This window comes from Enhydra lutris, unplaced genomic scaffold (genome assembly GCF_002288905.1).
Source record: "Enhydra lutris kenyoni isolate GAN:26980312 unplaced genomic scaffold, ASM228890v2 scaffoldscaffold17, whole genome shotgun sequence".
Classification (NCBI taxonomy): domain Eukaryota; kingdom Metazoa; phylum Chordata; class Mammalia; order Carnivora; family Mustelidae; genus Enhydra; species Enhydra lutris.
Genome location: NW_019154101.1, coordinates 10276777 through 10291130, shown reverse-complemented (window position 1 = coordinate 10291130; position 14354 = coordinate 10276777). Strand labels below are relative to the sequence as shown.

The 14354-nt window shown below is 37.6% G+C and overlaps 1 protein-coding gene across 1 annotated transcript in view; it reads left to right on the top strand.

Annotated features, from left to right (window-relative positions):
• The window catches only part of LOC111147526 (zinc finger AN1-type containing 3), a 346816-nt gene that overhangs the window by 242957 nt on the left and 89505 nt on the right, over window positions 1-14354 (top strand). The gene's annotated exons all lie outside the window — the stretch shown is intronic.

Sequence of the window (14354 nt, the reverse complement as noted above, 5' to 3'; positions counted from 1 at the left end):
CAGAATTAATGGTAAACACAGTCTTTCACACTAATGGAAGATCTAAGCCCAGTTTATTGCCTCAATTAGAAGAACTTATAAAAGGTTTGATTTTCAAGGACTCTTGTTGGGGTACATGTAAGAGTAAGGAACAGTTAGGGTCCTATCTGTATAGAGAATCATCACTTAATTTGTTTAGTAGTAATATAACCTTAAAAGGAAGAACTTGCCTATATTAATGCTGTTAAATGTTTGAAAAATAATTTTAGAATAAGCTGTTCCTCTTCCTCATCCCATTCAAAAACATATTTCCCCACACTTGCAAGTGAAATAAAAAACCTGTTCCCAAATGAAAAATATATTTTTAAATGAGTTAGTTATACCAAATTTCACTTATCTTTTTGCTTTTTTAAAATAAGATTTATTTATTTATTTATTTATTTGACAGAGAGATACAGAACACAAGTAGGCAGAGCAGCAGGCAGAGGGAGAGGGAGAAGCAGGCTCTCCATCGAGCAGTGAGCCCAATGTGGGGCCCAATCCCAAGATCCTGGGATCATGACCTGAGCCAAAGGCAGCCGCTCAACCGACTGAGCCACCCAGGCGCCCCTCACCTATCTTTTTTTAAAAACATATTTTACTTATTTGAGAGAGAAAGCACACAGGTGGGGTGAGGGGCAGAGGGGGAAGGGGCAGAGGGGCAGATTAACTCCCCACCGAGCAGGGAGCCTGACGTGGGACTCAATTCCAAGATTCCCATACCATGACCTGAGCTGAAGGCAGGATACCCAACCAACTGAGCCACCCAGGGACCTCCATATTTCACCTGTCTTAAATGAATTTTGGAGAAAATCAGACTGGATTATTTGGTTAGTATAAGGCAGTTGGTTCCTAAGAAAGGCTTTCTAATGATTTCTTTTTTTTCTGTTTGATAGGGAGCTGTAAATATTTCAGTTCACTGACTTAGTAGCCTTTACCCCTTTGAAAATCAGGAAGTGAACCTGAGTTGGAAAAAGTATAATAAACATAACATGAACTTGTTAACTTAAAACACACAAAACTTTGCATTAGGACCACACTGTCTTGTATTTCATAAAGGGTTTTAATTTGCCTGGAAATCACAGTTTTTTCAGGTAAGACTTTATTTTCAGTAATCCAGTATCAGCGTGTTATAGTTTTACTGTGATTCATAATCTCAGATTTTCATTAGGCAATACTAGAATTTAATACTGCCTGGGAGTAAGTTTACATTATTTCCCTAGCCCACACTGTCCAGTAACCAGCAGCGGGGAAAATCAGAGTTAGGAGTAGTATACTGATCTGTTATAAAATCAGTAGTGATGGTTATTATGTTTGAGATCTGACTTTTTTCAAACCCAGTCTGATTTATTTCAGGCCATTTTGGCTTGTACTTTTCAGAACATAGTGTGTATGCTCCATTTACTGAGGGCAATAATGGGTCTGTATGCATACACAATAATGCATATAATTTCAGAAGATTAACCCAGAATTAAATGCAAAATTTTCTGGGCACACGTATTATAAACTCTGTATTATCATTTCTTTGTATTTACTGCTCCTTCTGGTAGGAGGATTGTACTTCCCTGTCCTTATCATCAGGCTTGGCCATGTGATACCTTTTAACAAATAAAATGTGAATTAAAAAGTTCATATGCCTCTTGTGAACAGAAATTTTGTCAGGTTGTAGTTGCATCTCTCTCTTCCCTCTGCCAGAAGACCAGAACTGTTCCAGTTAGAGCCACTCTTTCATTCTGGATTCCTGGAACGATGACACAATTGAACAAAGCCAACAAGCTATTTTTGCTGTAAAGCCTCTAGATTTTAGGGTCATTTGTTACCACAGCCTAAATTAGCCTAAAGTGACTCACCATAAAAGAACCCCATGTTAAGAATTTCTATTGTAGGTGAATGTTTTTACATTCATTTGTTACTCATTTAAAAATTTATTCAACACCTGTTTAATGAAGGATTAGATGAGGAAATAAGTATGGACTTTCTTACGGACACAGCTTCTAAGTAGCTTAGCCAGAGTTCAAACACAGGTCTGTCAGATTCTGTTTTATATCTTGTATCTCTTGTACTTTCCTATTTGTCTTTACATCGATTTAGCGTGTATTGGATGAATCATTTCTTTATATGTGGAATTAATACGTGCGGAATTAGTAATGCAGCTTGTAAAAGCTTTATATAATAAATATTTGTCTCTGTTTAAAGCAAGAGTTTTAAACTGTTGACTTGCAGGGCACAGATATGTTGTATTTGAAGGCTTTTATTTTTGTTTTTATGTTTGAAATCACATGCCCTTAGGTGAGGCTTATATTTGCCAATTAGCCACAGTAACCACACCACTCCATATTGGTTTAGGCCAGTTGCCTTTGTACATTTATAACTACTGGGTCCCTGAAAAATTCTTTGTAACTCCTGAGATTGATATATTTCAGTGTACATTGTCAATGAAACTGAGTTAGGTATAATTCCTCCTGGTCACATATTGGCATCAGAGAAGTTATTTTTCATTGCCGGTCTCACACTAGCAAATTCCTAAATTGTGTGTAAGGAGGCAGAAAGGAATAATAAAAATTATAGTTAATTTGAGACTTCAGATGTGCCATGCATTGATCAAAGACTTTAACATGTATTATCTAACATAATCTACATAGTAACCTTATGAAGTAGACACAGTTACTATTTTCATTTTATAGAAGAAAACTGAAGCAAGAGAACTTAAGTGACTTGCCCAAGGTCACAGGGCAATTAAGAGGCTTAGCCAGAAGGCATCTCAGTGGATCAGTCAGTTGAGTGTTCCACTCGTGATTTTTGTTCAGGTCATGATCTCATGAGATGGGGCCCCTAATCATGTTGGGCTCTACAGTCAATGGGGAGTTTGCTTGGGGTTCTCTCCCTCCCTCTCGCTGTCCCCCAACTTGTGCACGTCCAATTGTGCACTCTTTCAAATAAATATATCTTTAAAAAAGAGGCTGAGCCAGGATTTGAACTCAGTCTGATTCCACACTCCTAAACACCATACTGTGAAGGGGGATATAGATAACTTCATGAGCACTTTTCTTATGAGTGGAGAAATCTCTCAGATCTTTCGCTGATAGCTTTTATGTAAAGGACAAGATTTTTCTTATATTCTACAGCTTTTTCACAACCAGCCATAGTGTTCTTCAGAAAGAACATTTATTTTTTCTGCTAGTAGACAGATGACTCTGAACCATACAAACATCATCCATTCTTTTGCTACCTTGGGTTCATTGGATAAAAATTAGTCAGTTAGCCCTGATCTTTGGATCATGTGAAAATCATGATCTTTTCTGAGGATCCCCTGATACGTTTTAACAGGCGTAGTGAGAAAATACTTAGTAATCCTATCACTTCATCCTTTAAAAAGTTTTTTTTTTTTTAAAGCAGTTTAAAAAGTGTGTAGTCTGTTTCTCTTTGGGAAAGAGATTGACATTCTTAAAATACACCATAGTGCATTGTTTGAAAAATAATTATTCATACTGAACATTCTGCATATCTTATCTTAAGGGAAAGTGTTTCTCAAAAGTTACCACCACCACCTTGGTTGAATTTCCTGAAGCAAATGAAGTGGTCAGGTTGGTACTAGGGTTGAAATGCAGGAGGTTGGTGGTATGGGACCTGGTATGAGATGGTGAGCCTGGGCACTGAGTGGAAATGAAGTATCAGGGTAGGACTAGCTCACTAAAGGTAACAGGTGCTCTCCTGGATGGAGGGAGGCAAGGACTAGAGAACCAAGTTCTAGAGGTGTCAATGGCTCAAGCATGAGCACTGCTCCCCTCCCACTTTGCAAAAAGGAGCATGCCAGTGGGAAGTGTTTTGTTTGTCTTTTCTCCTATTCTGCATGGTGAAATGAAGGGTTGGTATTATGAAAACTGTGGGTAAAATTATAAAAGCAGTCAGGAATCTTTAAAAAAGGGGTAACCTGACTTTTTTGGTAATTTATTCCCAATTTATTCTCTTAAAATTTTTTTTATTTATTTGAGAGAGACAGCTGAGAGAGCACAAGCTGGGGAGTGTGGACAGAGCGATTGGGAGAAACAGACTGCCCTGAGCAGGGATCCTGTTGTAGAACTGAGATCATGACCTGAACTGAAGGCAGACACTTAACTGACTGAGCCACCCAAGTGCGTCTCCCCCACCCCCAAAATGCTTTTCTAATTTGTACCAATATTGTTGAGTCTCACAGAGGTTTGAAGCCTTAGGTCTGAGCTGAGAAAAAAAATCTGGACTCTATCCTCTCCAGCAGTTATGCTCATTCCACATATTGCTATTGGAGTGATTCATGAATGACAGTAGGAACTACTGGTCTGAGGAGAGGTCTTTAACTGGGATCAAAGATCAGCTATAAACAGATAGATCACAGGTTTTTGTTTTGTTTTTAGGTTCTAATTTGCCAATTTTATTTTGTCAGCTTTTCTTAATATTTCCACAATTTGCCCAGCCCTATCAGTACTTTGATGGTTGAGATGTATGTGTAGGATGCATATATATGCACACATATCGTCCAGTGCTCACTTTGTTGGAAGTAGATCAATGTCACAATATTTAGAAAACTTCTCCCAGTGTTTTCGGTTTTTTAAAAAAACTGACACATTTTGTGGTTAGACCGAAATGAAATAAATATGCCTCTGGTGCATGTTATTGAAGTACTAATGGATTTTTAGATATTTTCTGTAATGTTAACATGTTAATTTATGCCCTGTAAATGAATAGGAGACACTATTACTGGGAAAACTGTAGAGTCTGTATAATAAATGCTGTATAAGAAGCAACCTTCTTCCAAATGACTTTTTTGCTAGTTCACACTTCTGAGCAGTAGGCTCTATAGGCGTGAAGAATCTAGGGACTGTATAATTTGTGATAAACCAGATTATAAAATAAACTTAATTACTAATAAGAGTTTGTGAGCTTTGTTAACTTCGTGTATTCTCTTGTTGACTATTTTTGCAAGAAGAATTTGAAGACATACTTTTGGGAGCCAGTGCAATGTTATTTCTATACTCAAAGGCTTACAGCTCTGTGGTCTTGGTCTAAGCAAATACGACTTGAGAGACCTTATGAGTCCAATCAGAACTAGTTACCTGTGGTGAGTAGTAAGGAGGAGAATTTTATATATGTAGTGATAATTTATAAAATTTAAATATCTGCTTACTGAAAGGGTATTTAATATTTTTGCCGTATATAGAAATGTTCACTTTCTATAAATATATTTTATAGCAATTTGAAGTCCATTAAGGTCTGGGAGAACTAATATTTTTAAACTTTGTATGTTCACCAGATCAAATAAGTTAATACTTAACAAATCTATCTTCTGTGTTATGTGGCAGACATAATATTTTTTTGCTAGGGGCTAGGGTATACAGTGAATAAGATATGCATTATTTTTCATCCAAAAAATGAGTATTGAGTGCCTCTGTGGATATACTCTTAAGGGCTTCCCTGAGGAAATAGTGCTTATGTTAAGGTTCAGGGGTGAGTGGGAGTTACCAGCAGATAGCAAGATAAAGAAAAATAGTCACATCCCATGAGTAGGGTACTCCAGGTTGAGAAAAAGTATGGGGATGTTTGAAAAAAAGGACCCCAGAATGGTTGAAGTAGGAGGAAGGAGAGGAGAAGCAGTGGCTTAAGATGAGACTGAAGAGATAGCCAGAAACCAGTTCTTAAAGAGACTTCTTTCTTTCTTTCTTTTTTTTTTTAAAGATTTTATTTATTCATTTGAGAGAGAGAGAGCACAAGTAGGGGGAGAGACAGATGGAGAGGGAGAAGCAGACCCTCTGCTGAGCAGGGAGCCCCATGTGGGACTCGATCCCAGGACCCTGGGATCATGAACCAAGCCGAAGGCAGTTGCTTAACCGACTGAGTCACCCAGGCATCCCTTAAAGAGACTTCTAACTTCAAAACCGTGTTTATGATTTTGGATCTGATTAAAAAGACAGTGTGAGGCCATTCAAGAGTTTAGGGAGGAAAATGACCTTATCAGAATCTGATGTTTACAACATCACTCTGATTCACTCAGATTGCTTTGTGGTGAACGTGTTAGAGTGGACCAAGAGCAGATAGGATGTGAAGAAATCAGATACTGTTGAAGGAAACTGACAGATGATGATGACTTAAGATTAGTGTGGTAGGGTTCCAGAGGTATTTGGAGTCATAAATAACTAAATGTGGTGATGTTTTGAGATACAAAATTAAGATGAGGAGAATGTAGAGTCTGAGATGATTCCCAGACTCCCACAGTCTTCTGGCTTCAGCTTCCAGGAGAATGTCGGTGTCATCCCCTGAGATGGGGCAGAAGGCCAGAAGACAGGGTCTACTTTAATTTCTGAGATGTACCTCAAGGTGGAGAGATTCATAGGGCACACAGGATTGGGGTCATTTACCATCAATAGGATATATGTGGTGGGTGGGGATGTATAATGTATATATTTTAAACTTGTCTGAAAATACCAATTATTATCAAAGCAATATCAGTCAGTCTTTCTGAGGTTAGTGAAGACAGTCTTGAGTTTTTAAGAGATGGAATCATTATGAGAATGTAGGTGAGAATATGGTAAAGTTTTTTGTTGGTATTTTCTAAGAAGTTAAAGAAATTACTCATGAAAGGAAGTTTAAATGAACCTAGCCACATTGAGTAGATCACAGTTTTCCCCATAAGGTAGGCTCCAAAGAGAGAGCATTTTAATTTTTTTTTTTTTTTTTTTTTTTTTAAATAGTAATCAGTCCTTGGTTCTTGATAATTTTTGTTTGGACCAGTTTGTTTTTGCTGAGGCTTTTAACCCAGGTTAACATCCAACTAGTAGAATTTTTATTAAGATTTTAATCAGAAAGCTAAAACTGGTTTATAAATTGGCTGACTATTGCTAATGGCTTGTAGCTTTTAGAAATAAGGTGTCGGGGCGCCTGGGTGGCTCAGTGGGTTAAAGCCTCTGCCTTGGGCTCAGGTCATGATCTCAGGGTCCTGGGATCGAGCCCCGCATCGGGCTCTCTGCTCAGCAGGGAGCCTGCTTCCCTCTCTCTCTCTCTGCCTGTCTCTCTGCCTTCTTGTGATCTCTGTCAAATAAATAAATAAAATCTTAAAAAAAAAATCCTTTAAAAAAAATAAAAATAAGGTGTCTAAGGTTTATGATTGGGGTGAGGGCAGGAACGTGCGGCTTTGAAAACCTGGAAATGTACTTGTTAATGGAGGCTCTAGGCTATTTAGGACATCACTTGGGGGAAGGGATGAAGAGGAGGAAAAAGAAACCCTGTTCTTTTAAAGGAGGCCTCCATACAATGCCTTACATGGACTCAACTTATAATCAGATCGAGTTTTTATTTGCAGCATTTCCATTTTACTTTAATTGGCTGTTTGAGACACAGCATTTAATGGTGTGAAATGCTAAAATAAAACTTCCAGTGGGACATGGCGTTGTAATCTGTGATGTAGCGTCAGGTGGAATTGGTGACTGGAATGGGAATGTGGGAAATGGAAAAGTAACCCCTGCAGTTTGCAAGTTGTTGCATTTTTTAAAAATATTTTATTTATTTATTTGACAGAGAGAGATCACAAGTAGGCAAAGAGGCAGACAGAGAGAGAGGAAGGGAAGCAGACCCCCTGCTAAGCAGAGAGCCCGATGCGGGACTCGATCCCAGGACCCTGAAATCATGACCTGAGCTGAAGGCAGTGGCTTAACCCACTGAGCCACCCAGGTGCCCAAGTTGCTGCATTTTGATAAGCTGAGCGGTGCTTGCTTCAGTGATGCATGCTATAGTGGGCAGAGTGTGGACATCAGAGTTACTCAAGCCTGGGTCTCAAAACCTAGCTCCAACACTTGTTGCCATGCTCCACTGTCAGCTGAAGTGTGGGGTTGACATCTGCTGCTGACTTTGTTTTGAGGATTAAATGAGAAAATGAACATAATGCCTCTGGCAGAGTGCCTTGCTCATAGTAGGCACTTACATCTTAGTTCCTCTTTCACCTCCAGTTTTATTTTCTTTATACCCAGCTTTAGTGTCTATAATAATGATGTAGAAGCCTTATTAGTGGCCATATAAACTTAGTGAGTTAGAACAAATGGAGTTCACTTTCTCATTTCTACTAATTAATTATGAAAATAGAAATTCACAGGTATTGAGTACTTCATCTTTTGGAAATGCTAATCCAGGTGATGCTAAGTGTGTCCTTGAAGGCACACAAGATAGTTTGAGAAAGGTTTAAAATGACAGTGGGTAAATAATTTTAAACATAATCCAGTGATGGGCTTTCTACAGGAAAATGTTTGGCCACTTATTCATTTAGTTAACATTTATTGAGCAACGTTTTTATATTGTGGGAGACTTGACAAGTGGTAAGTTGATCATAGTAGGTGTTGTGCTGTGGAAAATCACAGGGTATTGTGCCAAGATAATAAGACAGTATGACCAAATGCTTTAAAAATGTGCATTGGTGACATCTGGGTGGCTCAGGTCCTGATCCCAGGGTCCTGGGATTGAGTTGCGCATTGGGTTCCTTGCTCAGTGGGGAGCTTGTTTCTCCCTCTGCCTGCCACTCTCCCTGCTTGTGTGCTGTCCCCTCCCTGCTGAGCAGGGAGCCTGATGCGGGACTCAACCCCAGGACCCTGGGAATCATGACCTGAGCCGAAGGTAGATGCTCAACCAACTGAGCCACCCAGGAGTCCCTGAAGAGGGTTTTGGAGAAGGAATTTATTTTCACAGGAGTCCCTGAAGAGGGTTTTGGAAAAGGAATTTATTTTCAAAGAAGGTAAGTTTAGTGAAACCCTTTCCAAATCAGTTTTGTGTATTCTCTGCCTTGAAGAAATCATTACCAAAGACATAGTTATTGTCACATTCTAGAAGTGGGGTGGGAGTTAAATGAGCTAAGCATCTTGCCAAACCTGTGTAGTACATGTGAGAGATAGAAGTTGGGGTATATATTGGGGCGTCTGGGTGGCTCAGTGGGTTAAGCCTCTGCCTTCGGCTCAGGTCATGATCCCAGGGTCCTGGGATCGAGCCCCGCATCAGGCTCTCTGCTCCGCGGGGAGCCTGCCTCCACCTCTCTCTCTCTGCCTGCCTCTCTGCCTACTCGTGATCTCTGTCTGTCAAATAAATAAATAAAATCTTAAAAAAAAAAAAAAAAAAAAGAAGTTGGGGTATATACAAACCAAAGGTAAGTTTTGAGCATGACTAGATAAGGGATAGTCCCAGTGAGACTGCTCAGGTCAATGGGCTGCAGAGCAGGACAAGGTGGTTTTTCAATGCTCTCTGTGTTTTTGAGGTACACTTTATAGTAAGATTGACTTGTGAGAAAAACCATTCTGAAAACAATGGAGAAAAATATGTCTGGTGAGTTGAGTGTGTGGGCAGCTAGCCACAGGGAATTCACTGGTCGTTTTGGCTCAGCTGGTACCATTAGGTCATTTTCTCTGCCTTGTGGAAACATCCCATTTCTAGATACTTAAGGTTCCAAGAATACCTTTTGTTGAGAAACTATTTTTCCCCATAGTTGATAATGAGTTAAGCTGCCAAGATGGCTTTTCTTAACTTTTGCACAGCGATCCCATTAATAAAATTCAAAGGTTTTTACTCAGGTTTTACAAATAACTGTTTTGGAAGACTTATTTACATTTACCAGGTGTACACCTTTGGATAGACAATTAACTCTCCCAGTTTACAGTAATAAATAATTCCTATTTTTTTTCTTATAGAGGTTGATAAGCTTGGAGATTTCTAATTTTCCCATTTATATGAGAACTGTACAGCAAGAGCAACAAGACTTTACTGTGGCTGCATCAAATGAAGTGACTATTTTTGCCCCTTTCCCTTACTACTTTCCAAAGGAGAGTGATGAGAGGCATTCTCTCTGCCTTTTTCGTTGTTCACTTTTTTACATGTGATGTAAATCTGCTCCCCCAACCTTGGAAAACTTCTGGGACTTTGTGTTATTTTTCTTTTCCTTTTCCTTTCTTTTCGTTTTTTTTTTTCCCCCTCCCTTGTGTCTTTTCATTTTTTTTTTCTTTTTCTTGAGTTGTCAGCAGTTGAATACCAAATGATTCAGAAAGTGAGGAGCAAGAGAGTAGGAATTACGATGCAAATATCAGGGCGAAAAGGAAGAGATAATTTGTGGCCCTTTCTATTGACTAGGAAAATACCTTTTATTTTTAATGGCTATCATTTTTGAGTACCCATGTACCGAATGAGTGCATTATCTTATTTAATTCACATTATTGTGAGAGGTAGAAATAATTCCCTCCTTTTATCTTAACAGACAAGGCCCCAAAAGATTAAATAGTCTGCTTTTAGCCCTATGTCCAGTAAATAGCAAAGTTAGGGTTTAAATCCAGGTCCAACTTTGAAGCTCTTTGTAGTGTATAGGTTACTTATGTTGGCCTAAGAGTTTAAAAACAAAACAAAACAAAACACAACAAACTATATTAGGATTAACTCCATGAATTTCTGGTGACTTGCATTAACTTTCTTGGCTCTTGTTTTCTTTATCTGTAAGAGGAGAGGACGGAGCTGGATCATTAAAATTAGTTCTGACTAAAAATTCTGTGATTCCTTGGCTTTTTATTGAATTCAAGCAGAAGAAAACATACAGAGCTTCTAGTTTTTGTGTGTGCAGCCAGTTTGGTTTGTAATGAATACTGTTAGTTTGATGATTTTTTTTCACTTGTTCATCCTGTGGAGGTGCAGAAAAGTAATCATGGGAGAATAGGTTAAAAGAGGGTACATTGTTCCAACTGAAGATTCACAAAAGAAACCAACTAAAAGTACTTGAGCATGAAGGAGCATGGCAGGCATGGACTGGAGATTGGGTGGGTGGGACCTTGTTATTGTCTGTAGACATTAATGTCATTTACCCATAAGTATTATTGTGTCTGATCGAGTGAGTTTTGTGTGTCTGTCTCCCAGCATTGGGGATTGTGCTAGATGGTATCACGATGACTCAGTTGCAGTTCTTTTAGGGCCTTGTAACATTTCTAGTTAAATGGTGGAGATGGTTATAGGAGGGATACAATGATATTGACATAAGAGAGCTAATGAGGTGACATGATATAAAAAAGAAGTGTCATTTTTACATTATTATAGTACTTTTATTCCATTTATGTAGTACCATTTTCTCTAAATTTGCTGCACAAATAACATCGAGATAATAAGCCATTTTAAAATGTCAAAACACCAAAGAATGAGAAAGCTATGAGAAGTAAATGCACAGAAAAGAAGCAGTAGATGCTTTAGATCGCTGATCAGCACAAAAGTTACTGATTCTTCGGCTAAATCCATTGCACTCACCATTAGTTCTGTAAATTAGTGGGAGCTTGACATGGAGGCCTTTCCTTGAGCCAAATTAGTGCTCACCATTTTACATCCTATGGTTCTGATCGAAGACCATGGGTTTTGATGTCAAATGGACTTGCATTTAAATCCTGATCTTGCTATGTATGTATCTTAACTAACTGTTAACTTGGAACAGATGACCTAAACTTCTTCATCAGTGAAGTGGTATATGACTACGTAATTACACTTCCCTCATTAGGATTGTTTTGAGGATTGAAGTGAATGAGTATTACACATAAAACATTCAGTTCAGTGCCTGACACATGGTAAGTGAAACATAAATAATAGCTCAGTATTTGTTAAAACAGTGATTCTGGGGGCACCTGGGTGGCTTCGTCAGTTAAGCATCTCCCTTCAGCTCAGTTCATGATCTCAGGGTCATGGGATGGAACTCTCCGTTAGGCTCCCTGCTCAGCAGGGAGTCTGATTCTCCCTCTCCCCCTGCCTCTCCCCTACTTGTGGTCTCTGTCTCTCTCTCTCAAATAAATAAATAAATAAATAAATAAATAAATTCTCTGTCTCTCTCTCTCAAATAAATAAATAAATAAATAAATAAATAGATAGATAGATAGATAGATAGATAAGACTTAAAAAAAAACAAAACAAAACAACCCACCCACACAGTGATTCTGATTAGGCGATAGAGCATAATAACACATCTCTGATTTAGAAGGTAAGGCAATGTGGAGTTGTCAGATTCTTCTTTGAATTGAAACAGTATAATCTGTACCTTATAGACTAACATTAGACTTTTATATGAAACAGAGACTATACCTAATAATTTTAAGTTATATACCCACTGCCACCTTTAAGAAATGAAAAGATATAATTGAAGATCTCTGTTCTCCCTGCCTTTTCCACCCAGTATAACCATTGTCCACAATTTGGTGTATCATTTCCACACATGTCATTATATTATAATTAAAGTATTATACCATATATATATCCTTCCATAGCTTTTCTCACTCAACATTGCATTTAAGATGTTTCTGTTGTATATGTAGCATTCATTAATATTAACTGCTATAGAACATTCCCTTACATGAATGAATTTTAATTTATTTTAATCTATCTTGTCAATGGACAATATTCTGTGTACCTGTTACCTTCATATCCTCCTCTTCAACCTAAGAGGCAATCACTATCCTGAATTATGTTAATTATTTTTTAATGGTTTAAACATACATATTCCTAAGTAGTATATTGAGTTTTGCCTCTTTTTAAGGTTTATATAAATACAATCTTACTATGTTTTTTAGTGACTTTTTTCAGTGTTACTATTTTGAGATTCATTCATAGCAATTTCACAGTTTATATTATTCCATTATATGAATATAGTGCGATTTATGGACCTTGAGGTTGTTTCTGACTCTTTATTTTTATTTTTACTTTTTAAGAAGATTTTATTTATTTATTTATTTATTTGATAGAGAGAGAGAGAGAGAGAGGGAGAGCACAAGTAGGCAGAGAGGCAGGCAGAGAGAGAGGGGGAAGCAGGCTCTCCGCTGAGCAGAGAGCCTGATGGGGGCTCGATCCCAGGACCCTGAGATCATGACCTGATCGGAAGGCAGAGGCTTAACCCACTGAGCCACCCAGGCGCCCCTGTTTCTGACTTTTTACTATTGCAAACAATGTATAATTAACATTTTTGTCATGTGTGTTGAGATACAGCCATATAACTATGTGAAATGACTGAGGTATAGATAATGTTACTTGCATCTTCATCTTTACTGGATATTGATAAGTAGTAATTCATTATCATTTATTTTCTAATTTCTGATTTGACCCATGAACTTAAATTTTTAAAATTTTAAAATATTTTTTAAATTTCCAAAATTATATAGAATTTTTTGTTATCAATATTTAATTTACTTGCTCTGTGGTGAGCTAATACTGTTTTTGTCTTACTAATTCTTTGGCATCTGTTAAGACTTTTGCTTTTTTGTCCAGCTTTTTGTCAGTTTTTATAAATATTCCTCATGTTTGAAAATAATTTACTAACTTACTGTTGGGTATATGAGTGTAAACTTACTAATCTTCTCTAATTTTACTAATTATTTTGGCTGAGATAGGTATAGTAAAATCTTCCCATTATGATAGTAAATTTGTCAGTTTCCCATAAATCTTTTTTGCTTTATATATTTTGAGGCGTTGTTATTAGGTACATACAAGTTTAAAATTGTTTTATCCTCCTGGTAAAGTCTTTGTTTTCAGATAGGTGTGTGTGTGTGTGTGTGTGATTTTTTTTTTTCTTACTGTAATATAATGATTCTCTTTTTTTCCTCGAATAGTGACTTTTGCCTCAGTCTCCATCTCCTCACGCTACTGTAGCTGTTACTGGCTTTTTTTTTTTTTTTTTAAGATTTATTTATTTATTTGAGAGGGAGGGAGAGATATATGGGGAGCAGGGGCAGAGGGAGAGAAGGATTCTCAAGCAGCCTCCCCGCTGAGCATGGAGCCTCAAGTGGGGCTCATTCCCACAATCCTGAGATTGTAACTTGAGCTGAAATCAAGAGTCAGACACTTAACTGACTCAGCCAACCACATGCCTCACTGTTACTGGCTTTTTAATCATGCATCTTTGCTGGTACTTTTTAAAAATATACTTTAAAATTTTCTTTATCGTAATGTTCATGTTTTTAGTATGTTGCTTGTAAACTTATAAAATAGGACCTAGTTTATTCAATTTGAACATTCTCTTTTAATTACTAAGTTTAGTCAGTTTACAATTATTACCATTACTAACATATTTGTACTTCTTTCTACAGTCTTATTATATGTTTTCCATTTATCCTGCTTTTTTCTGTGCTCTTTTTTTCTTTTCTCTGTGGATTTGAATAACTTCTTTATTCTTTTTCCCTTCTGCTGACTACCCCTAACATTTTACTTGTATTTGGCTTTGTAAAATCTTATGTTAAACTGGTATATCTAAACGTAGTGATTCCAAGGGACACATGCACCCCAATCTTCATCAGCAGCAGGGTCCAGAATATCCAAAATATGGAAAGGCC